At 33.6% G+C, this 17,616-nt stretch overlaps 1 pseudogene; it reads right to left on the bottom strand.

Moving 5' to 3' along the window:
* Positions 1-3,740: 3,740 nt before the first annotated feature.
* On the bottom strand, positions 3,741-10,473 carry LOC145094461 (methylthioribose-1-phosphate isomerase-like; annotated as a pseudogene).
* Between the last annotated feature and the right edge of the window lie 7,143 nt (positions 10,474-17,616).

The following is a 17,616-nucleotide window of genomic DNA, read 5'->3' as shown; positions in this document are numbered from 1 at the left end:
GCCGGAAAAATCCTACCGGTGGCCGGAATATTAATAGCGACGACAGTATTAGAGACAACATGGGCTATTAGCTACGAGGCAACTGCGGCGACGCATTAGCGACGATATGTCGTCGCTAATAGCATTAGCGACGGCAGAGATGATCAATTGCGACGACTTTTGTCGCCGCTAAAGGTTAGTATTTTTGTAGTGAGGGCCAACCCGTCCATATATATATATATATATATATATATATATATATATATATATATATATATATATATATATATATATATTGTATGCTTGCTGTAAAAATAAAAAAATGAGGGCCGTTAAACTAATAAATCTAATATGCAATTATAACACCTTTCACAACTCAATTTAACTAAAACTTCCGCTTAGTTAAATTTTCTATTAAAATACATTTCAAGATTAAACATACCGCCTTTTGGATCATAATTTGTGAACACTTCCCATAATATAAGCTCCTACACCAGTACACCTTAAAATGATCATTAGGAATTGTTTCAATAGCATAAACCACATTAGAATAATATAACATGGATTAAGGACTCTTATATATAGGTAAGATCTCAAGGAAAATTATGCTTTTGCTACGTAATGTCAAGTCTATATCCTTCCTCTAAATTTCCATAACACATGAGCACCCAGTATCAATTTTATAAGTACTATCTGTGAAATTTATCCTTCAAAAAGGCTTTTGGTGGGAAGGGCTACAATTTCCACAATTATATCCGGCCAAATATTTTTGTCAACTGATTTCCCATCTTGAGTGTTAGATGCGACTACTCTTCTATTTTTTACTTAAGCCAAATCTGAAGATGTCTTGTGGGCGATCCCTTATCTAACAACGCGGTTGGTTGTGGATATTATAAAATCATTATAGACAAAGAGGTGGAAAAATGTTATGGAGATCTATATATATATATAGCAAACTAATTTAGGAATTTACATTAATTGCAATTCATCAACCTTAGTTCAGCCTAGATACTTACTAATTACATAGTCCAAAGACAAAGCTTCTATTTATTTACAAGGACAATGATGAAAAAGTCATTCTCTATCACCATTCTATAATGTTAAAAGTATATTGTGGGTGAGTTCAATGAAGGTCTCTTCTTTGCATGGGAGAGTTAGACCACCCATAGGATGATCCACTACTAGAAAAAGGTTAATAGAGTACGGTTGAAATTATGAATATAGTACGTACATAGAGGGCGTATTAGTAGAGGGGTGTATTAGATTACATGCCTAATAGAGTACGACTATTTAGCCGTACTATATGTATCATATCTACTTTTTACAACCATCGCATACAATCATCTAATACGACATATATACATATCTAATACACCACTACACAACCGTACTTGATATGAATCCTCTCAAACACACACAAACACACACACCCATCTAATACACCATACAATCTCCTCATACAAACGTACTAGATTACTCATACAACCGTACTAGATGTCAAGATACCAAAACCAGACTCCTTCCTAGCGGCCATTCTTAATTGCATTACAGCCCTATTCAGCATCCAATTATAAACTTCACATTCTTTGATTCTAATAAAGGGGACAACAGTCAAAACTAATATCAACAAACACCTGGATATATCTTCTATCTTTTGGAGGTAAAATATAATTGAAATTTCATCTTCATTTTCCTTCTTATGAATAGAGAACATATGGAGTCAAAACACTGAAGTTCCTGTTTACACAACCAACAAAAGTCTAATCTTAAGGACAATGATGAATGAAATAAGTGAATAGTTGGAAAATTACTAACCTATATGAGACCATGTTACTGACAGTTGGAGTATTTGGCGTTCTCAGGTGATACTTCAAATTTCTAGGCACATTAATTGCAGATTCCTTGACAGTCAAAAAGGAAACAAAGCCTCACCACCTAGGGGCACAGATAGAAAATTAGAAAAGGGAATAATAAGAACAAAAGCATGTGTGTGTATGCCAGAGGGCAGAAAATACATTTTCCTTCCATTATAAGGATGATGAGCGTGAGCTCTTTCAAGTATCCTAGAAAAGGAAACAAAAAGACAACAAAATATTGAAAGGTCAATCCAAAATAAGACTTACTCATCATTCATAACATCTTGTGTGATAATCTCCATGATATCTTTTAGGCTCCTCTTTTTGCATTGGCACAAGGTGTTCACAGAAAGCTGAAGTAACCCATTTTAATGTTGAATGTAGCATGTCAAGTGTCCTTATCTAAGGATTAAACAACACATAATGATGATGTCATATTTCTATTTCAAAATTTGGTAAACTAAAGATATATGCGTACTAACCTCACCCAAGTGGATGAAGGCCACATAGATTCCACCAATAACTTGAACACACTTAAAACCAAAATGTAAAAAAATAAAGTTAGTAACTTATATTATATTACTATATGTTAAGAGAACTTGAATAGAAGATTTAGAAAGATATAAAGAAAAAAGATGATTTGTTGTATTGTTATAACACACACACCTCTGCCATTCCATACCAGTGTAATGAAACCTCTTTCGATTGTGCAAGTTCCACTTCTTTAATCTGTTTCTTTAACTTCTCTTGAACACCTTTTTTATGCAATAAAACAATAAGAAACATGGTTTTGAAATTTTGTTATTGTTATAAAATAATATAAAATATATACAATTATCATACTTGGTAATTGTAAAAGAAGAAGAGATTGAATTATTTTGAAGTTCTGTTACAGCAAGTTCGTTTTAAACTCAGCCAAAGCATCTTCTCTCACAAGTAACTACAAATATATGTAATTCAAATAAAACTCAAAAGAGTACATAAAATTACGTTACATATGTTTAAATGGCCTCATAAAGGCAAAAAAAGTAATTATTTTCAAGAACACTCACCATGACAATTGGATCCCAGATAGAAATAACAATGCCAATATTGTAGGTCACTACAAAATGTTCAAATAAATACGTAATCAGATCTTAATCTAATAAAAATCACAATTAAGCAAAGTTTGTATATAAGTTTTTAGATATTACTGTCAGGAAAGAACTCATAGTTACTAACATGCATTTTCACATTATCAAATCATAAATAAACTTTATATCCTTACTTGAAAAGAGAAAAGATGTCCTCATGTATGCCTCTTCCAAAATAGAGGTTTGGTTGTAAAAATTCACAAAATTCAGAATGAAACAAGAAGCATGTAACATCAATAGAAACTACCTACACGTAAATGAACTTGTCTGGATAAAAGTAATGAAATAATGTTTAGAAACCTGTTCCTTATTTACTTATCGAACATAGGGAGTATATCCATAAAATTCATAGCAAATTGAACTAAGAAAGTTTTGCTGAAAATCAGTCACTTCACCAAAATCATGATCCTGGGGAAGAACAAAAACCTAATTTCATTGAAGGTAAAACAAACAACATTAAACCCTAACATTTTAAAAATTAATTTTGTGTTCGTTGGACCTAATTCCTTAAAAAGCCCTATTCTTACAAACTAATTTAAAACTACCCTATATACGTATAAAGAACTCACCCATCCATGATCTATTCACTACTACCATCAAAAATCGCATCCTAACCATCTTTTATTTTGACCAAATTTATAGTTTTCAATGGCAAAATGTTGTCACACACCTCTAACAGAGAAGCCTATTATTTAGAGCTTTCTATGATTTATTGAAAAACACAAAAATACATTACAAACTCATACCAATAGTAACCTAAAAACCCCAATGTATCCTTAGACATTAGTTGCTCATACTCTTGTGTACAAAACCTTTAATGTCAAAAAAATCATTCCCACATCCATTAGAATATAATCATATATATAATATACCCATAACATAAATTAATGCCTTTTGTACTAAAGATTGAAGAATACCTTTTCAGTTATGATACGAGATATTAAATTAGCTGGTGTAACATCAAAAGCTATAGTCCAAACACAAATCTCAGAAGCTACAACTTGTTCTCCCATACCACCACGTGTGTTAAGTAACTCCTTTGGCGACCTTTCTTCTATAACAATTTCATTTCCGGAAGATAATGACAAGTCAACTGAAGTCAAGGGGACCGCAACGTAAAATTGAACACCATGATGTTTAGCAGATAACACTAGGCTATATGTTCCAATCTTGTTCGCAATGTCATCTAAAATCAAATTTATTTATTTTTTAGATTAAAAGTAACAAAGGATTTGTGGGTAAAATAGTAATAACATACGATTAGCAGTAACACGATCAGCTCCAACAATAACAGCATGGATAGATCTAGTTTTCATTAAAGCAGCAACTGCAAAATCTGCTATAAGAGTCGCGGGTATTTTGTCATGAACTAATTCATAAGCTGTCAATCTTGATCCCTACACTTTCATAAATGAACAAAAATCGAGTCAGACATTTCATCGAACACCTAGGGTGCACACCCAACTAAAGAACTATTCCATATTTCTATGTAATAATGAACATTGTTTACTTGGTTACACTACTAGAAAAAAGGCCTTTTACGACGCTCATTGCGCATCGTAAAACGCTCAGACGACGCGCAAATGCGTGTCAAGGAAGACCCTGTCATAAAGAGAGACGATGCGCATTTACGACGCGCGGTTATGACACGCAATGCGTATCAAGGAAGGCCCTATCATAAAGGAAGACGACACGCATTTGCGTGTCGTAACCTTACGACGCGCGTGTTTATGACACGCAATGCGTATCAAGGAAGCCCCTGTCAAGAAAGGCCATGTCATAAATGAAGATGACACACATTTTTGCGTATCATAATTTTAAATGTTCTAAAAAAAATATTTATATATTTATTAATTTTTAAATTAAATTTGCATTTAATGTCTCATAATAGAAATAAAATATCATATACAAAAAATACAATCCATTGCATAAAATTTAATGTCATACAATTTTATTTTTTACAATATCTAAATTTGCATCTAATCTACTCTCTACATCAAATTCCAACTAAGTAAAGTTGCATCTTGCCTTTCATAATTCTTTAAGACTAATGCTCCAAACAGATGTTATATGGATAAGAAGTTGTACATTGGCCCATCTACTCTGTGTTTCATACTAACAATTGAAATGAAGAATGCAACACTTGCATTTGCAGCATCTTATCTCTTTCGGCTTGAGCTTTCTTTTCCTCTTCTAACTCCAAAGCTATTCGCTTTCATCAACCCTATAAACACAACACAAAATCACTTGTCATTTTCATTCTACTTTTAAAATTAATTCTTATCAGGACATTCTGCTTTTAAACCTACCAATCTAGCAAAATTTTCAAAGAATATAATTTATAATTTTTATGGAAAGTACATTGCTATTTCTTGAATACAAGATGTTACAAATCAAGAAACTTACATGGACTGCCGACCACCATGAACCTGCAAGACACGAGACATCAAATAAATCAAAATTAAATTTTGATTTTTTTTGCTTTCAGTAACGATTAACATTTAACAAAAAAACAAAAGGTCAACCCACTCCCTTTGCCTCATTCCAGCTGACCCACTCCCTGGAAACAAGAAAAAAAAACTATCAACCAACATTTTACTTATATTTGAGAGGTTTTCATATTGATTTATTTATTTGTTAATAAATAGTTTACATACTACACCTATGGTATGGATTAAGTATTCAGGGGAGGATTTACTATCAAGGAAAATGTCGAGGGTAAATTGTTCACATTGGTTTGAGTGATCTGCAATCTCTTTGAATTTGAAAGTATGACTTCGTCTTGAAGCTGCATAAAATAAATATCAATGAATACAAGCTCATAAGTCATAATCACATCTATTATTGTGTGCACATTAAACTAACACTGATTGCTAAAAGAATAAAGGTTTTAACATGTGTTTTGATTAAGAATGTTGTCATATCAAATACCTTCAAGCGCTCAGAAAGATCTTTGAAACCCTTAACAAGTTGGGGCCAAAGGCGTTCATGGTTGGAACTCTCCATATCTTCTAGCTTTCCCATTGCATCTGCCCACATATAATACACCCATTTAGAACCGTATTATATGTATATATAATTAAACCAATGGAAGTACACATTGTTAACAGAGGCATCCATTTCATTGATGAGGCAGATGAAAAATATATTCAAAAGCAGGAATAAAATGAGTCAATTTGAAATGCTTTTTTCCTATTACAGTTTTCCTAACTCTATCATATCCTCTACCACCATCAGTCTCCACAAATCTACATAAATAAATAAAATAAAATAAGACTTACTTATGTTGTTAAACAAAACAAGAAAAAAGTAGTCGATTACTGATTACTTGAAATATGATAGTTTGTACATAAGGGGGTTTAGCATGGTTGGAGTCGCATGTGAACCAATTTGGTATTGACCTGATAAGAAATAACAATGAAAAAGAAGTAATTTATTAGAATAGATAAACAAAAATGAAATAGAAGAAATAACAATGAAATAGAAGTAATTTATTTTCCATTTTTTAAAACTACAATGCCCTAATTAGAAACTATTTGAAAGTACAATGTTATAACTAATTAAAAAAATGAAAGTACATTACTTGAAGTACTTAAACATACAAGATAATCAGGCTCCTTCATATGTGGGAAGATGCCTCCTCCTATACACACCCATTCATAGGAACTTTTTTATATCATCACTAGAGTATCCCACGACACTTGACAATGATGAAAACTTCAAATAATTAATTTCTTATTTTCAATTCTTTATTATTATTTAAAAATAAAAAATAAAACTAGACATCCAAACAGTTGAAAAAATCTCAAGCAACTTTTTTGGGTGATGACATGGCAGTACCAACAGTAGCAATGTGTGTTGTTCCATGTTGTATTATCAACTATAACTGTCCTGCTAGCCATTGTTGTTGTTTGGTAACATCAAGTGTGTGTGTGTGTGTGAATGAGTGCATTAAGTCCTAAGTCCTAAGCATGGATAAGACCTTATATAAATGCTGATTGAATACAGTGAGTTACTTACTTTATCATCTACTTCATTGTTATGGCTTAACCATGCGTAAGCCTCTCTGAAATCATCAAAAACATGAAGACCTTCAGGTGAATGAGAAGTGAGCACAATTTAAAGAGCTGAATATGCTTCTGTTGCTTCCTGCACACTATGAACCTAAACAAAGGGTAAAATCGTCATTTACTTTGTCATTCAGATGGTTCATTAGGTGCAAATAAGAAAAAGTCCTTGTACATACAACATACACCATTCATCACTTAATGGAAAAGAAAGAAACAAACCCTAATCTGGTAAGCTATGCATGGGTGTTTCTTTTTTACTTGATTAAAAAAACCTACTTTAATGGAAGAAAGTATGGTTACCACATAGAAGGCACCCATCAACACAATTAAGAAAAGAGCAAAAATCGATGTGTCAACATGCAAGACTAAGGGCCACTTTTCAGTCTTCTTCTTGGAAGTCTCTTCCACAACCACCTCTTTTTTTGGTTTTCTTGGAAGGTCTTTTCTTCAACAAATCTTCTTTTTTTGTCACTATTTTCCATGGAAACAGTACTAGCAGATACTCCATCCCAAACCTTAGTGGTCAAAGTCAACAAAAAAGTCAATAAAATAATTTTGAGGACTAAAGAAGTGCGTGTGTGTGATTGCAAATACTTACTTCATTTTGGGTATTTTCAAATAAACTAAAAACATAGAATTTATTTGATCTTGCGAAAACATCAAAGGCTTCAGAAAGAGCAATTTCGGATAATATGCATGCAGTTGGAGCAAGCACAAGCATTAGTTGTACCTGTTATATCGTTAGACAAAAAAGTTTAAGTTGACAGGAAATTAAACATATGAAAAAAAAGGTAAAAATGTAAAATGAGTAGAATCCTTACCATGGCACTACAAAAGTATACAAACATTACTATATAAAGGATCAGAAAGGAACTTGCATCAAATAGAGGTGAAAAGCATGCCCGTAACATCATGAGTGTTTAGTACTCCCGTGTAACATTCCATCTCCCCAATGTTCCTTTACTTCAATCTGTTCCAAAATTAGGCAAAATCAATGTTATATAAATGAGCATTATGCTTATTAAGCAAGAAAATCAATATAAATTACTATATTACCTCTTTGAATCGGGTCAAATAGTATTCAATCATCTGTGTTGTGTATTTTCTTGGTACTTTGACACAACAGCACCAAGAGCTCCAGCACTTCTGCGTAAAAAAGTTACATCCCTATCATTATCGATTTCAACAATATGTTAAATATGGATTTATATATCAAGATAATGAGATTGGAGTACTATAGAGGGTACCTAAAGCTTGCAGAAGTAGAGTCACAAGCTTCAATAATGCAAGCAGAGGTGTTCAGATCATTCTTGTTGCCATTCACTGGAAAAAATTTCAAGAGCAAGAAAGCGGTCCCCGGAGTACCATCACAAAGAGTAGAGTCGACGTGTATTCTTCTTTCAATGGTCTGCCATGTGTTCACCACAACCTGTTAAATATTTCCACAAACACGTTGTAGGCATGCACACAAATGCAGAAAACCAAGAAACACGCAGTTCCCCCAAAAGATTCAGTATCTATAACCATGTGAGAGAGAGAGAGAGATGGTACCGTGTGCTTGAGATATGTGGCGGCTCTTCTGAATTTTCTATGGATCTGTAAGGAGGGTCAAGGGACATCAAATTCAGGAATCAAGAACTTGGTTCCATAAATACGAAATCCTAATTGGAAATCAGGCATTCGTTTTTCAACGAGTATTAGACTTTCAGTCAATCCCACGTTTGAGTAATAGATTTTTAGCAAATCCCAGGCTTTTAGCGATTGAGCGAGTCTCAGTTTGGTTTCGGTGATAGGCTGCTGGCGACTGACATTTAGAAATCTCAATCTAAAATTAAAATCAGATGGAAGAAATCAGAAATCATAAAATCAGCTAGGAAGAAATTTGTGAAAAGAGTTGAAGTGGAAGGTGCGTTATGAGTGTCGATTCGCTTAGGTGGCGAAGCAGCAGCAATGGTGAAAGTTAAAACCCTAAGTCGCCAGTTAATAGAGAACAACATTACATGCTTCCTTCTGCGGACATTTACCCCAATTTCCCCTTTCGTCTCTCACTCTAGAAACCCTAATCCTTCCGCCACAATGAACACCATTATAGTTTCCACGGCGCCTTGAAATCCCTAACCTGAATCTCTCGATCAGAAGCGTATCTAGAAGGAAGCAGGTCAAGGAATAGTGCAAGAAAACTATTGGCGAGTATTCTCAATAACAACAGAGAGATGAAGAAGGTGAAATTACAGCAATGATGAAGTAGATGAATGGAAATCAGAAGCCCTTTTTCTTGATTGAGATGATGAAGTCGAGAGATGGAGATGAAATCGTAACCTTCGATCTTTGATTGAGAAGTTGCACAACAATGTGAGGAGAATGAAAGATGCGTGAAAATGCTTAGGGCAGGGAGGGTAGCGGGCTTTTCTAATTTTTTGGCTTTTCTTTTCCCGCTTGTAACTAAGGAACGCGCGTTCATTAAAATTATAAAGCGACACATATAGAGGGCGCGCATTTAAGGTACAACGCCCTCCGTGTTTTTAATTTTTTTTTTTATTTTGACACTAATTTAAAGGCACGCAATAATGCGTGACCTAAATCCTTAAATTTTCTGAAGAGATGACACTTTTTTAATGTCACTCTCGTTTGCGTAACATAAATTAATGAGTGTTGTAATTTGCGCGTCGTAAAAGGCTATTTTTCTAGTAGTGTTAAATGGACGGGTTTCTGTACAATAAGCTCTTTCTAGTACTCCATCAGCATGTAGTGCACGGATTACTCCAAGAGCAGTTCCAAATCAGCTATTACAAGACTATTGAAATGAAACAATAAAGAACAAATCATAAGAACACGTAGCTTAAGATCTAGAGTTTGTCATGTAGAGAGGGAGATGACTAACCTGTCAGTATTACAATGTGTCAAAACAGAAAATTTCTTAGATTCCTTTTGTTAAATTTGAATGAAAGAAGATCCATATGACCCGATTGCTTTATTGGAAGCAACATCATCTTCCAGCATTACTTCAGCAGCTTCAATGTAAGCCTGAAAAAGCAAAGAACAGAAAGTAACTAAATCAAACATGAATACATGATATGAATTACAAGGAGAGAGAGGAATTACAAGGAACACTTGGTTAGCATCTGTAGCAGTTGCAGCAGAGTTCGTTGCAATCTCTGTAAGTTTAGTTGCAGCATCTGAAAGATTCACAGCTGTTGGACGACTGTGAAACAGTTGAACAAATCAGGAAAAAGTTCTGAGGAAACACTACACTTCAGCAGCATCTCAAATCTCCAAATAGATCATATCAAGAGGAAGTTTTCTCTGCTCAAAACAACAGTTACAATTAGATGAAATGAAGTGAATATGAAGGAGAAAGGGGACCTGATCAAGTAGCTGAAGTGAGCCACGGTGATAACGGATGGCTTGCAGAGATGAGTCGGCTTAAGATGCCATTGATGGAAATTGGAAGCAACTGTAATTCAGCAGAAAAGTAAACCAATCTTAACGGAATTAAAGGTTGGTTACAAATAAGTTGAATTGAGTCGCGGAACACATGTAGACAAAGACGAAACTTGCTGGAGGGACATGAGTCGTGAGTGTGGTGATCGACAGAGACGATTCCGAATTGGCGACGAAGATGAACCGGAAGCCTTTAGAGGTGGCGACCTGGCGGTGGTGGATTCTCTTTCTACGAAACCGACGGCTCTGAGTTTGATGACACATGCGGTGGAGGATTGTCTTTCTACGACACCAGCGGCTCTCAATTTGATTGAGGAGGAAGACAAAGCAGTAAGCGGTGGAATGTATTTAGGGCTTAACCAAAGAATGGGCGTTTGGAAGAAGTAGACGATAATGGACTCGAGGTTGCGTTTGTGGAGGCTTCGCAGTTGGCAAGATATCCTATAATCGGAGAGCAACAACGTATATGGCGGTGGTGGTGACGAGTTTTTGGTTCTGAACTGTAAAGAACAAAGACGGTGAGGTTAATCTAGTAATTTGGAAAATAGATGGTGATGGGGAAGAACGGTCGTCTTTCATTGGAAGTCGACAGCGGTGGGAGACACTCGGAAGGGTCGAAGAAGAAGCAGCAGATGGTGGAAGGTGAATGGAAGAGCTACTGTAGACAAGCCTCCCCAGATTTAAGTGTATATATAATACGCCTTTAATTAGAAACATACATCCCTTTCTAGTACGGGTTTTATTATATCCGTATTATATTATGGTGTATTGTATTAACCTTTTTCCAGTAGTGATCATAGCCAAAATCTTCTTCAGATAGCTTTAGCAAGGTCTGAAATGAAGGATGTCTTAGATAATCTAGTGGAACTATAAATCTCTTCTTTCTACCTTCACCAACATATACCGTGAAATAGCCTTTTGGTACATCAATGATGGTTGAGGATGAATGAGACATTCCATGCTTGGGTTGCATGATTTTTGGAAACCCTTTTATTCCCATGATCACAATGAAAATTAGTACTTGAATTTGAAACTATTTAATGACAGGGAGCACAAGTTTCTTGATAGACTTTGGAAAGAAGCTCTAGAAATTGACTGTGTATAAAAAACCAATATTGGTATAAATAAGCCTGTAGTCCACTAAAGTCCAGAAGGAGAAGTTTTCAATCGGAGGAAAGTAAACCAATTCTGGTATAAATAATCCTATAATTGACTAAAGTCCAGTAGGTGAAATTTTCAATAGTATCGATTTTCGTAAATTTCTATAAATTTTGGGTACTCCGCATGATACCTTTTGGTCCATCCCAAGATAAATTCCCTTTGGTATCACAGTTCTCTTTGCGAACAGAAAATACCATGAATATGAATATTTTAAGTAATTTTAGTTTCCTATTTTTGGATTAGACCACTAGTGTTATAACTTATTTTTATATAAGAAATTCAGAAACTTTGTAAGTTTGATAACCAGTAATGTGTTATCATTAAACTAGCGACCAAAAATAGGGTTAATTTCATGAAAGATTAACAGTCTATTATTACACATTTTTTTTTTCAATTATATGCTACCAATTTTCTTTTTCAGAACAAGTTACTAAACTTTAACAAATATTATTAAAGACGAAATGAACATCAACATGAACGTTGTTGTAGGTTGACCCAGTTTCATTAATTTTAATCCATTTCATTATATAAATGGAAAAAGAATCTAAGTCAATGTACACATTACGGTTTTAATGAAACCCTAACCTTTACACAGTTCAGTTGCCCATGGCTGTCGCTACAACCGCCGTTCTCTGCAATTCGAGCAGCCACCACCTGGTTCTCACCGGTGCTAACGCCGCCTTCACCACCATCCGCAGGTATGGTCAATTTTGATCTTCGAAGATTTTGGTTGCTTTAATTCTTCAAGTTTTGGTTAATCTAATCGATCATCCAGTCTCCAGTTTGTTCTTGAATTTCCAATTTTCTGTATAATTGTTCTTTATCTTTAAAAATTAGGAACCATAAGTGGTTATAATATTGACGGCGCCCATATTTCAATTTAATAATTATATTTTGAAGTCTCTGTCTATGCATGCCAATGATCACAATTAAATTAAAGTTATCCTCTAACTCGAAACTATTTGATGACAGTGTGCATCAGAGAAATAGGAGAGAAGCATAAAAGTTTGAGAGCTAATATATAATAGGTATCGGTGTAAATAGGCCTCTAATTAATCACTACAATATCCAGAAAGATTTTTTTTAATAGAATCAACGTCCGACAATTTCTAGAAATCTTGGATACTCCGCATCATATACCCTTTGGTCATTCCAAGGATAAGTTCCCTTTGGTATCACAGTACCAACAGAAAGTACCAGAAATACGAATATTTGAGATAATCTTAGTGTGGATTATACCTGTTGTACAATATTTCGCTTACCAGAAACTAAATTTCTGATTGTAGTTGTGCTGTTACTTTTAATGGTAACATGTTATCATTAAATTAGTTACCAAAAATCAGGTTATTCAGTTTTATCAAATTGTAACTAAATTATACTTCATCTTCTATCTTAGGCGACATGTGGGGGTCGTTGGAGTTACCCAGTCATCTCTTCTAGTTCTATATGAAGCTCAATAATTTGAGGCTTAAATGTTGAGTTTATGGTGTTCCTAGTCCATTCAAATAAGCCCTTAAGTCATTTCCAAGCTCCATAAGTGATTTGGGAGGGTTTTTGGGCTCCAAAACCCTTTTTATGTGTGTTTGCGGCCTAGGGGTGTTCCAGGGCTGTAAACACATGTTTATGGTCCTAATACATGATTTAATCACGAATCTGAAAGCCAAAGAGGTTATGCTATGAGCTAGGATAGTTACCTTAACGATTTGGGGCTTGAATTGGATGATTTTGGACCAAGGATTGAGTTTGTAGAGAGAGAGAGAGTAGTGAGAGAGGGTGAAAAGCTTCAAAATGAGATCATTTGAACTTTAAATATGGATTAAGTTTGAGACACGGTGGAATTCTACCCGATACTGACGTTAAACGAGGTTTTTGGTCGCACCCGATTAAGTTGTCGTAACCCGACGTGGTCGTAACTAAAAATTATCCGATTGAATATTGAAAGTGTTTTCTCGTGTTTCTAACATGTTTGGACACTCGTTAAGTCATAATAGAAGTCTCAAAATTAATGACTTAATTTAAAAAAATGTAACGGAAATAATTCGAAAAAGGACGAATTTTATTGACGGAACGAGTTACAATGACGGAAAGAACTTCGGGTTGTCACAAATAACCACCTAATCATATGTTATTCTCTATTTTAGGCAACATGTAGGCAACTACTAGAAAACAACACTTTGATGACACGCGAACAATGACACACGCTAGTTTTTGAGACGCAAAACCACTTGCCCTAAAAATAATGTTAGCTCTACAAAAATTTGAAGGACTAAGGACTCTCATTTTTGCGTGACCTAAAATTAGTGTCACAAAAAAAACACGGAGGACACATATTATAAAATGTGTGTCGTGTAAGAATGTCATTTTATAATTTTTTTTTATGAAACACGCGTTCTTTTTAGAATACGGGCGGAAATGAAATTCCCAAAATTTTGAAAGGCCGCCATATCTCCTCTGTCTTCTTCCCACTTCTCTTAGTCATATACGCAAAAACACCTCAATTGGAGAACCACGTCAACTTCTCCTCTCTCCTACACCAATTAGAAGAAATCGACGAGTCTCGTGCTTAGCATTCAATTCGTTAATCATCACCAGGAATCAACCCACTATTCATCATCATCATTAATCACTATTCGCCGCCATCGATTTACTATGTTCTCCTCTTCTCCTTCTATCTTTCTGAGTTCTGACCTTCAAATTATAGGTACGATGCCAGCTGCAAGCAGATACTTCCAATTATCTCTAATAAAATGCTTACACAGATGGTTGCATGTCTCCACCGTCTCTGCTTGCTTTCATCTTCTATTGGTTGCTAAAAAATCCCATGTATAAATATTGGATTTTTAGCTTTCTTCTTGTGTTTGATACATGGGTATGTTATAATTTATTGATTTTACGTTATTAATTCTGTATTTTCTATATACCTTAATCTCTTTCTTTGATTTTCCAATCGAATCTTGATTGATGAATACTATATGTTCAAATATAGGTAGCATTTGATCTTCAAGAAAGAAAATGGCTACAGTAGCAATTGATTATGTTGTCTACATTCGAATCTATCTTCTAAGGTTAGTAATTTTCTTAACATGTTTGCCTGAAACTTCATTGGTTCTTTTTCATTTATTAGTATTAATAATTCTATGGAGAATGAAGATATTTATTCATACTGTTATACTTGCTTTTGGTGTTCTATTACCTGTCACTTATACAACTAGAAATTTCGAGGATATAACCACAAATATAAAAGATATAACTTTTGGTGAGATAGACAAGTTTTCAATATCCAATGTTCCTCCTGCATCAAAAAGGTATGAATAATTTTTGGTTTTTTGTTTAAGGTTTTAGGTTGAAATCCACCATCTAACTATTTGATGTTTACAAATTTAATTACCATAGAACCAAACTACTCTACTCTATGAGTTTAATCATTTGAAAGATTATTGACATCTTTATTAGGTTAATTGTGCATATAGAAAACTAACTTCAATGTTTGAATCTTGAAATCTGCAGATTAGAATACAAATTCGAGTATCCAAATCTGAGGTTGTTTAAAATATATGGGTTATTGTTTGATTTTTATTTCAATTATGTTTCTTGGGGGTATATAGGTTAAAAGATGCCATGGCCACAGGTGGCCCAAAATTTGGCACTGATTTTCAGTATGGTTTGGTTTATTTCAATAATTCCACCTCATTCAATAGCAATGTATCATTAAAAATTGCATAAAATTGGAATTTACACATTTAGTATGATTCCATTCTTGACTTGAGTATATTTTCACTACAAATTTAAGATCTAAAATACACCAATAAGTTGTTGATTTGTTTTTTGGTGTTTTTTTAAATTCCGAAAAGTTGGTGTTTATGATGTTGTAAATGTACCTCAAAATATTAATCCATTTTAGTAAGATAATGTTACATATATTGTCAACTATGGTGATTTAGCTTGATTTACACATTTCGTCCTTGTGTTTAGCAATATTTTTTTGCTTTAGGTTTAGAAAAAAGAATATTTATTCAATTACGGTCCTTATCAAAGGGTTTCAGAATGATTTTGTACGGTCCTTATTAGAGGGTACTATTGATTGTCATCAAAGTTAATCCAAAATAGTGATGGTTAATAGAACGTATGGTAGAGGTACATGAGACATGTCACATACCAATCATAAGTTATAAAAATTATTTTCTTTCATAGACTCGCTCTTATTTCTCTTTTTATTATTCATTTGTGTTGCTTTCTATATATAATTTGATATATAATTTAAAATTTTTCAAGGCTTCCTAAAATAGAGGAGAAGAAAGTAATAGTAAAATCCACTCGGTTAGATTAATGGTTGGCACTCTAGGTCTTACTTCTATTCAAAGTACCTCTTTTGAAAACAATTATAAAAATTAGTTTAGGAGAATGAAATGAAATGTTGTTCTAATTAAATGGTTTGTTTTTATTATATTGTAGATGAGAACCTGATTTGAAAAAAGACGTAAATGTCCGTCTCAAGAACTCATAAGATTCGTCTCTTCTCAACAGTCGCTATGTGACAAGGACATGTCATTGAAAAAGGTAGTTTTTCCTATTAATTTATTGATGCGTATGAGGATGAGATAGGGGCAAAATCGTACCTCTTTTTAAAAAAATATATAAAACTTAAGGCATTCTACTTAAAAAGATCTACTAAATTAAAACATTATACTTTGAAAATATATCTAATTAGAGTAGTGCAAATTGCTCTGCATTTCGATCAATGATAGTGTTACATGGAAGAAATGAAAGTAGGGTGTTATAATAAACAAATTAGTAAAAGCGGATGGCTATTCAATTAACATAAATTAGTAAAATGCACGTATAACTGATTTTAACACAAATTTATTCAACTAATTCTCACAAACATGTAATCAGGCGTTAAGTATGGCTAACATATCAAAATACATGATACTATTATGTTGTTGCAGTGAGGCGACCCGAATGTTTAAAATGGAGTTAATAATGAAGAAAATGGAGATCTTCTTGATGTTGTAGCAGGTTATGAAATTTGGAATGTTGGTAAATCTTGCATGGAATAAGTTAGTTTTAGATTACTTTTTTATTTAATAATTTATATATCTTGTTATTGAGGTTGAGATACATTTCTTCATTGATGCAACATCTTTCCACTCTTTAAGCATGATCGATGTACTAAGTGGCATTTTTTCTTTTTTATAGAATTGAAATGTAAACTCAAAGAGGAAATTTATTCACACCGGGAGTGGAAAAGAATATGGTGATTTTATTGAGAGTGGAAAAGAGCTTAAGGGGTAACTTTGTCTAATTGGTACTGATGATAAAGCATTTTTTAGGTTGATGGATCACAATTTGTTGATAGATAAGCAACTAGTTCAAAAACTATTAATTTTAACATAAAGTTTTCTTTATTTCATTATTTTTTATTCTAGAACTAATTCACACGTAATATTCCGGCAAACAGTGGAAAAAGTCTTGGTTGGAGCTATAATGAGAGAAATGGCATTAGAAGAGTTCTACACTAGACAAAACACTAAAATTTATGCAACTTAATTGTACGACAATGTACTACCAGATTATATAGTTAGGGAAAGACCCTTAATATCAATGTATTATATTTATTTAGCGAGAATGATTATTTATATTAGAAATATTATATATTCTGAAATGGATTGTTTTTTGTATGATATCTTATTTCATATTATGGTACATTAATTGTTATATTATTTGAAAATTAGTAAATCTATAAAAAAATATTTTTTTTTTAAAAAAGCTTAAAGTTATGACACGCAAAAATATGTGTCATCTTCCTTTATGACATAGCTTCTTTGACACACAATGAGTGTCATGAGTACATGTCGTAAATGCACGTCATAAGGTTACGACACGAAAATGCGTGTCGTCTTCCTTTATGACATGGCCTTCCTTGAGATGCATTTGTATGTCATTTGTACTTTTTTGAGAAGAAATATGTGTCACTAA

Source organism: Lactuca serriola, chromosome 3, assembly GCF_051521515.1.
Source record: "Lactuca serriola cultivar US96UC23 chromosome 3, Lser_US96UC23_V15, whole genome shotgun sequence".
Classification (NCBI taxonomy): Eukaryota; Viridiplantae; Streptophyta; class Magnoliopsida; order Asterales; family Asteraceae; genus Lactuca; species Lactuca serriola.
This window is presented reverse-complemented; position numbering and strand designations above follow the sequence as displayed.